The sequence below is a fragment of the Myripristis murdjan genome, chromosome 7 (genome assembly GCF_902150065.1).
Source record: "Myripristis murdjan chromosome 7, fMyrMur1.1, whole genome shotgun sequence".
Taxonomy (NCBI): domain Eukaryota; kingdom Metazoa; phylum Chordata; class Actinopteri; order Holocentriformes; family Holocentridae; genus Myripristis; species Myripristis murdjan.
In genome coordinates, this window is record NC_043986.1 from 6,432,789 (window position 1) to 6,440,991 (window position 8,203).

The 8,203-nt window shown below is 40.8% G+C and overlaps 1 pseudogene; it reads left to right on the forward strand.

Annotated features, from left to right (window-relative positions):
• The first annotated feature begins 5,253 nt into the window (after positions 1-5,253).
• LOC115362393 (uncharacterized) lies at positions 5,254-6,425 on the forward strand (annotated as a pseudogene).
• The last annotated feature ends 1,778 nt before the right edge of the window (positions 6,426-8,203 follow it).

The following is an 8,203-nucleotide window of genomic DNA, read 5'->3' on the forward strand; positions in this document are numbered from 1 at the left end:
ACTTCTATCTGGAACTTGCTGCATACATCTTTAACAGCACTGCCCTCACCACAGTAGTACGTTCCTGAGTCAGACTTGGTCAGCTGTGTGATGGTCAAAGAGAAAACTCCAGTTTCTGCATGTGTCATGCTGTATCTGCCGTTCTGATATCTGTCCTGTGACGTTTCTATGAGAATGTCTTCTCCTGTGCATGTTTCCTTACAGAAGTATTTCTCCTTGTCTTTAGCCAAATTATAGAAGCATCCAACCGTGACATCTTCTCCTTCAGTTCCCATACTGACAGGGGGGCCTCCAAAGATGACATCAGTGTTGCTGACATCACACATTGCTATCAAAATGATGACAGAAAGAAAGAAGTTGTGGATTGCACACAGGTCTGTCCGTCAGCTAGTTAAAATCTTTTATTTAGGCTTTTCAAGCATTTGCACAACAGAGCGCTTTTGGCCATCCGGCCTTCATCAGTGTGAGTTACAAGACGGTGCCTGCACTGATTTGTTGAAAAGATAAGCAATCAATATTTATGATCAGTACGTCCTATATGAGACTGCAGTCTGTGATGATTAGCCTTCAGTACAGAAAGGGAGATGCATAATGTCACTGTGCAGGTGCTTGATGAAAGTCTCCATGACCATCATGTAATAATGTATAATGTAAAACATTCATTATGTGGGCTTATGTTGTGTGAATGTAATACTGATCAACTGGATTAAAAAACAAAACAAAACATAAACAAGTTACTAGAAAATTGCATTTCCAGGGTCTAGAGACTAATTTTGGGAGTCACTGCTTAGAGTCACCACACATGCTCATCACTTTTAAGTCTCCTCTGGAAACACTTACACTGTTGTTCCACTGTGCATGTGCTGTCACACTGATGAAAATGGGTTTTTTTTATTTTTATTTTCTTGTTGTTTGTCTATTTGCATGTGTTTTCTTCAGATGTGGTACGCTGTGCTGTCAGGTTCGCCGTAATCAAATACTGACCCTCTGACACTCTCTTCTCACTGTCTGCTACTGATGCTAAAGGCTCTCATTAACAGCCAAAGGCACCCTGTAGTGTCTGCATGAGACACGAGGGGTCGGTGACATAGAACTGAGTTCGATTCCTGTTTCCAGTGAGACCTTTCATGTGTGACAAGTCCATTTTGTTTCCTAAACCAGATCTTTCTCTTATCTGCTGTTATCTTTGACCCCTTTCAATGTTTAATGTCTCCAAATACATGATTAACATTGTCTTTTTTAACATCACCTAACATAACCACGCCTGCAAAAGTGGCGTTTGATAAAAGCGAGAAAGCCCAATGCGTCTCAGTATTGGACGACCTGGGAATGTAAACGTGTTGATCAATCTAGCAGCGTCTTTCACAAAACGTGGGCCTGGACAGTAACTTGTCATGGTGTTAAATGAATAAATGAACAGGATTGCTATTGCATTTTGTTCAATTAAAATATGGTTAAATCTGAAAAAGCAGAGCATTACTCCTGGGTTTGCTTTTTAAGTGTAACACATGTCCATTTAAATGGCACCAAAGACCATTTTAAACCATCCCCCAAACTTTTATATATATATATATATATATATATATATATATATATATATATATATATTTCCAATATGGTCAAAATACCCTAAAGTAGTTAAAACTTTACAAACCGGGTGTAGCCCTTGGATTACAATAAACTGCAAACTGCAACATGTAGACAAACTCACCAAGGAGAACGCAACACAAGGCAGCGTGATGGAGCTTCATCTTGGTCTGTGGAGCCTCCTGATGCGTCTCGTCTCTCAGTCACTTTCTGCTTTACTAATGAACCAGGAACCAACAGTCACTTCCCCAAATGATGCTGATGTAACTTTTTCTTGGCCCACCTCTCTCTCTCTCTCTCTCTCTCTCTCACACACACACACACACACACCCACCCACACACCCACACAGTTGGTCATCTGAATATACAGTATAGCAAGACACAAACATCTTTACTCCAAATTTATTTCACACACATTTCAAATTGCAGTTCATGAACCATTAGAAAGATCAGTTGAACTCTTTAATGTAAAAATAGATCTTTTTAGCCTGAATTAGGAAGTGTTGCTGCAGCAGAGCTGGGGGCCTCATCCTCACAGACAGAAATGCTGTAGATTTGTCTCATGCCCAGTTGCCCACCGTACACTGGAAAACATTGAAAAGATTTTTTTCAGATTAAAGTCTGATACACTCTCACATCTACAGACAATGGGCTGCAGTTTGACGGTCAAAGTAAACAGTCAGCAGAGCATGGTGCAGCTCATTCAGGGCAGGTCTGAGTCTGTTCAGATCATTTTTGATTTATTGAGGCTGCCCTTGAAGAAGCTGCTGTGCACCAAGGTTTTTGTTTCAGTCAGGCAGTTTTTGTGAGTAGGCAAGGCGGGAGCTCTGGTCTTGGTGGAGACGTAAAGCAGGGTATCATCAGCAAAGCATTGAATCTGTAGTCTGTGGTGGTGTGCAGTGCAACGGAGGAGAAACGCACAGATGATGAAGATGAACAGATTGCATAACAAGCCACAGTGGGTTACTGAGGTGAGGATGACTGTGCAGTTGTTGCTACTGCTCTCATGATGTACCAGGAGGTGTAAAAACAAAAAGAAAGAAAAACAAATCAATCCAATAACTCAAGTGAAAAAAAAACAACAACAAATAAATCTGATCTCCCACTGGTCAACACTTCTGAATGATTCCTTACCATATCAGTACATCAATTAAGGACAGAAGGTAACCTAGAAATTCTGTTTAACGGTGTCTAACATTTCTGTCAGTGCCATGCCCATCTCCAAGTTTAGCATTATATCAAAAAACAAATAATAATAAAAAAAAAAAGTTGTTTCAACAAACACGAGTATTTCCCACTGCTGCTTTCTGCCTGAGAGTAGAGTACGTCTCCCAGTCCATGGTGACTGGATTAAGCATCTGGTAGATGTGTGTGTGTGTGTGTGTGTGTGTGTGTGTGTGTGTGTGTGTGTGTGTGTGTGTGTCACACAGTAACTGTATGTGACTTACAACATGTGAAAGCAGCTGTGCACCAGCAGGTGGCACTGTTGACCACAGCTGGATTTGTCAGGCCTGCACACCTGGCTCCACTGTTCCAGGACAAAGAATGTAAATCAAACCTGAAAGAATGGGGGACCGCTCGATTGCCAAAGTGTAATTTATTTCATTTGCTTAAATAGCACAGAGGCAAGGAACACAAAAAAAATCATACTACATATTCTTTCTACAGAGAAAAACAAGAGAAAAAACAGGCAATTAAAAGCAAGTGCAAATACTATGTGATAAAACCACGCAACCAACTGAAAAACAGCAGGCGCAGCAAAAACCAAATTTCGACTAGATTTATAAAAGATGGAGATGAATCCAATTAAGATACAAAAACACTATAATTTGTAGGAACAAAGGGAGGCATACAAATGCAAAACAAAGGAGGACATAATGACAATAAAATTTGTAAAAGATCAGAATAAAAGAAAGGAGGCATGACAGTTAAAAGCAAAGTTGAATGAATAATTTTTCAATTGGTGTTTAAAATGTTCACAGCACAGAGACAGGAAACACAAAAAAACTGACTTTATATTCATTCTACAGAGAAACTTATACAGCATATTATACCTGTGCAGTCAAGAGATCTCTGTTCTCTCATTTTTGACCAGCCAATGTGAGCAGCAGCACGTGTGCAAACTGCCGCTCTACATACTCTCCTCTGCCGGTAGAGTAGAGTACATTTCCCGGTCCATGGTGTCTGGATTGAGCGTCTGGTAGGTGGAGTCTGGCTCTGAATTGGAGACTGGACCACAGTTCTCATAAGCAACCAACTGCAAAGAAAAAATATGAAGTTTAACAAGAAGACAAAGACTAAAGGAACACCAGAAATACAGCCGACGACATGGAAACACTCCGACGTCTTGTATCTGTACTTCATAAATATCTTGAGAAGCAAAGATGAGAGTCTGCAAATATACAGAGTCACCTCATGGTCTCTGGTGTGAGAGTTCCCCCTGGTGTTTGAACCTGTGGAACAGATAGAACAACACATGTTTCTGTAGGAGTGTGTTTGTGTCTGTCTGAAGTGTTGAATTGAAGGTGGACTGACACTGACAAGGACAGGAGATAACTCACCATTACGGTCCCTCGTCTTCTTCCTTTTGCCAAGGATCACCGTACCAACAGCCGTCAGCACAATGGCAAACACAAACACAGGCATAAGTGGAGGGATAACTGAGTAAGCTGAGAGAGGAGGAAAGCAACAGGAAAAGAAAGAAAGAGCAGTGGTGATGGTCAAAACAATGTAGGGCATATCATAAAGCAAAATTCTCTTATTGAACATTCACGTCAAATAAATTAGTGTCATCAAATAAACATGGAGAAAAGGTGTAAAAGTAGATTTTACATAGGATCCTGTCTTTGGCTGCAGTGTATGGTATGTGGTCACTGGGGGAAAGCCTCTAAATGTTGGTTTCTATAAAAGTAAAACAGAAAAGTTTGGTCTAAAAGTGGCTCTGTATGAAGGGCAAAATGATAAGGCTTTACAGGAAACACTGACATCAGTATCCAAGATCAGAGATGAAAATTCAGATCAGCTCCTCAGGCTCAGTTTGCATTCACAGTTTGGGACAGTTAGTAAGTTTTTCTCACACCGACCAGATTTCAAGCCTTCAAGTCAACATGTTCCACATTGCGACTTGTTTAAGTCGTTTTTGGGCACACAGGCTCTCCCAAAGATAAACTTAAAAACAACATGACACATATGCAACAAGTTAACTGAATATGAAACTATTCCAGTCGTCTTTACCATTGTCTCTGTGACGTTGCTTTCAAGATCTCAAGGCTTAAAATATGTAGTAAGGGAGGGTCACATGACTTGTGATAAGTATCAGCACGACACTTTCAGCAACAGACTAAGTCCTCAGTCAACAAAATGTATGTATTAGATCCATATACTTTTTTTATAAAGAACAATGGATTTGTCTTTTTGCAATTAGAAAAACAGTGCCTCCTTACCAACCATGGAGAAGAACAAGAGAAAATAATGAATGACTTCACTTTCAGCTCAGAGCTGATGGTCACCAGGGTGCTGTTTTGTGCTTATTCTCTGAATAAGCACAATTGGTTGGAATTTTTTTTTTTTTTTTTTTACAAATCATTGGTCATTTTTGTGTTGCTGTTCTAATTATACCGACTAGAATTACAGTTTTAGTGGTTAGTGGATCAAAGGCTGCAGGCAATGATGACAATCATCAGTTTCGCCCAGGAGAGGTTTGGCACAGAGGAGAAGACCCCCCCTCGCACATCATGAACCAGAGGGCAGTAAAGATCCACAAGATCCAACAGGAGCTGAGATCCCTCAAGAAGCAGCACAAGGATGCCAGTGAGGAGCAGTGCCCCCCTTTGGCAGAGCTGCGGGCTATCCTAAGGAAGAGGCTGACGACTCTGCGTAAAGCAGAATGGCACCGAAGGCGCAGAAAGTAGAGAACCAGGACGTGTGTTTCGTTCTTAGCCGATCCCTTTGGCTTCACCAAATGGTTGCTGGGACAGAAGCGAGATTGCAACTTGGCCTGCTCAAAGGAGGAATTAGATCTGCACATGCAGGACATTTATAGTGACCCCAACAGGCAGATCGAGCTGGGCCATTGTGACATCCTTGTAGATCATCCACCTCCCACCAAGGACTTTGACATCAGGGAACCACTTCTGAAGGAAATCCAGGAGATTGCAGGGTCCCATATAAGGTCTACAAGTGCTGTCCATTGCTACTCAAGTGACTCTGGAAGATCCTGTGAGTCATTTGAAGGAGAGGGAAGGTGGCGCAGCAATAGAAATTTGCTGAAGTGGTCTGGATACTTAAAGAAGACTATTGAAGGCAAGATCTTCTTCAGCTTACTTGCAAGGTGGCTGTCTGACTTCTTCTCCAGCAACAACTTTATAGATACGTTGGTGCAAAAGGGAGGGATCTCTGGAGTGTCAGGGTGCCTAGAACATATTGGAGTGGCAACCCAGCTCATCAGAGAAGCCCACAAGAACAAAGGGGACCTCACAGTATTGTGGTTAGATCTAGCCAATGCATATGGCTCCATTCCCCACAAGCTGGTCCAGCCCACCATGACAAAACATTACGTGCCAAACCATGCTACAGATCTAATCCTGGATTACTACAACCAGTTCAGGATGAGAGTCTCAGCAGGGGCTGAAACATCAGAGTGGCACAAGCTGGAGGTTGGGATAATCACAGGCTGCACCATCTCTGTACCCTTGTTCGCCCTTGCAATGAGCATGATTGTCAAATAAGCTGAACCAGCGTGCCGGGGCCCCCGAACACATTCAGGGATCCGTCAGGGCCATTACATCTGGTGCCATAATCAGGTACTGAAACCAATTGCAGAAGCCATCAGCAAATGAATCAGCAGCTTTTGTAAAGGCAGGAGAGCAACCAAGGGCAGGATACAAGAAGGTGGCAGCAGGGATCCTGGCAATGGCCCAAGAGTGGCAATTATCATTGGACTTTGGGAACCAGCTGAAATTCCCACAGCACATTGTCAACACCACCAAGAAGCCAGATATCCTTCTGGTCTCAGAGAGTAGCAAGAACATCATCATAACCCTTACCAAAAAGAAGTAAACTTCTAGTTTACCTTTCCAAGTATACTTAAGTGGAGTTTGAGTATACTTTATCAAGTATACTTTCCTTACTAAGTATACTTGTATTTATGTACTAGTAGTGTACTTACATATGTACTAGTTAGTATACTTACAAAGTATACTTATACTAAAAGTACCCTGATTTGGCCCATTTTTGAGTATACTCGGGTAAACTTCAAGGTTACTTTACTTATATATAAGTATACTTAAATTATACTATTTCCTGTACTTGAGTTGTACTATTCTTTAGTTAAAGTAAACGATTCGTATACTCAGTGTACTAGTGTACTTCAAGTACACTATTGCTTTACTTACTTTGCACTTTTATAAACTTAAAAGTGCACTACTCTTTTACCTTCAATGTACTTGAAATATACTTTACTTATACTTGATGCATACTACAACCATACTTGAATTTGTTGACCCGGCCGGGGATTGAACCCCCGCCCTCCCAGTCTCAGGGCGGACCCTCTACTACTAGGCCACTGACTTGGCACAGTCTAATTTGAACCAAATAGCTGAGTGGAGAGGTATCCCTTACCAAAAAGTAGTATACTCAAGTATACTTATAAGTATACTTTTTATGAACTATGAACTATACTTTCTGTGAACTAATACTTCGGTAAGTATACTTTTCAGATTACTTTGAATGTACTATCAGGAATATACTTAACAAAAGTATACTTAGTTTATACTGACGAGTACACAGACAAAGTTTAAGTATAATCCAAGTATAACATACTTGATATACTTTAAGTATATTATCCAATAGTAGTTAAAACTTAGTACAAGTATATAAAAATGTTGTACCTGCTTGCAACATGGAGTTTTATTTTACTGTATTAGCTGGCTTGTTGTATAGCTATTTTACACAATTACACGTCTCATCAGCCATGGTGGGGTCGCCTGGGAGAAGGTGTCTGATGTTGAAAGACCCAAAACACCCAGTGACCCCAGGTTACATCACTGATGATGTGTTCAGGCAAGCAACAGAAGATGTATTAAAGAACATCCCAACTTGTGGATGACTGTTGTATCTATTTAAATTTATGAGAAAAAAAAAATCATGTCTCATGGAGGCAGCTGTACCAGTTTTTGTTGTTGTTGTTGATGATGATGATGATGATGATGATGATGATGATGATGATGATGATGATGATGATGATGATGTAGCTGCTCTTGTTGTTGTTATTGTTGCTTTTTTTGTTGTTGATGTTGTTGCTACTGTTGGTGTTGTTGCTGCTGCTGTTGTTGTTGCTGCTGCTGTTGTTGTTGTTGTTGCTGCTGTTGGTGTTGTTGCCGTTGTATCAGGTGGGACACTCTGGCTTGGTGCTGTGAACAACAGAAACAGTGAAAACAATGAAATGTAATTCTGATGCAGACAAATCATCAGATGAGATGCTCCTGTTGGCATCCTATACAGATAATGACAGTTACATTTCACCACTACAAATAAATATTCAATAAATTATTTGTGATCAATCACCATCATCATCACAGTCAGCAACGTCATGGTAATGATAAAAACAGTCCCATAT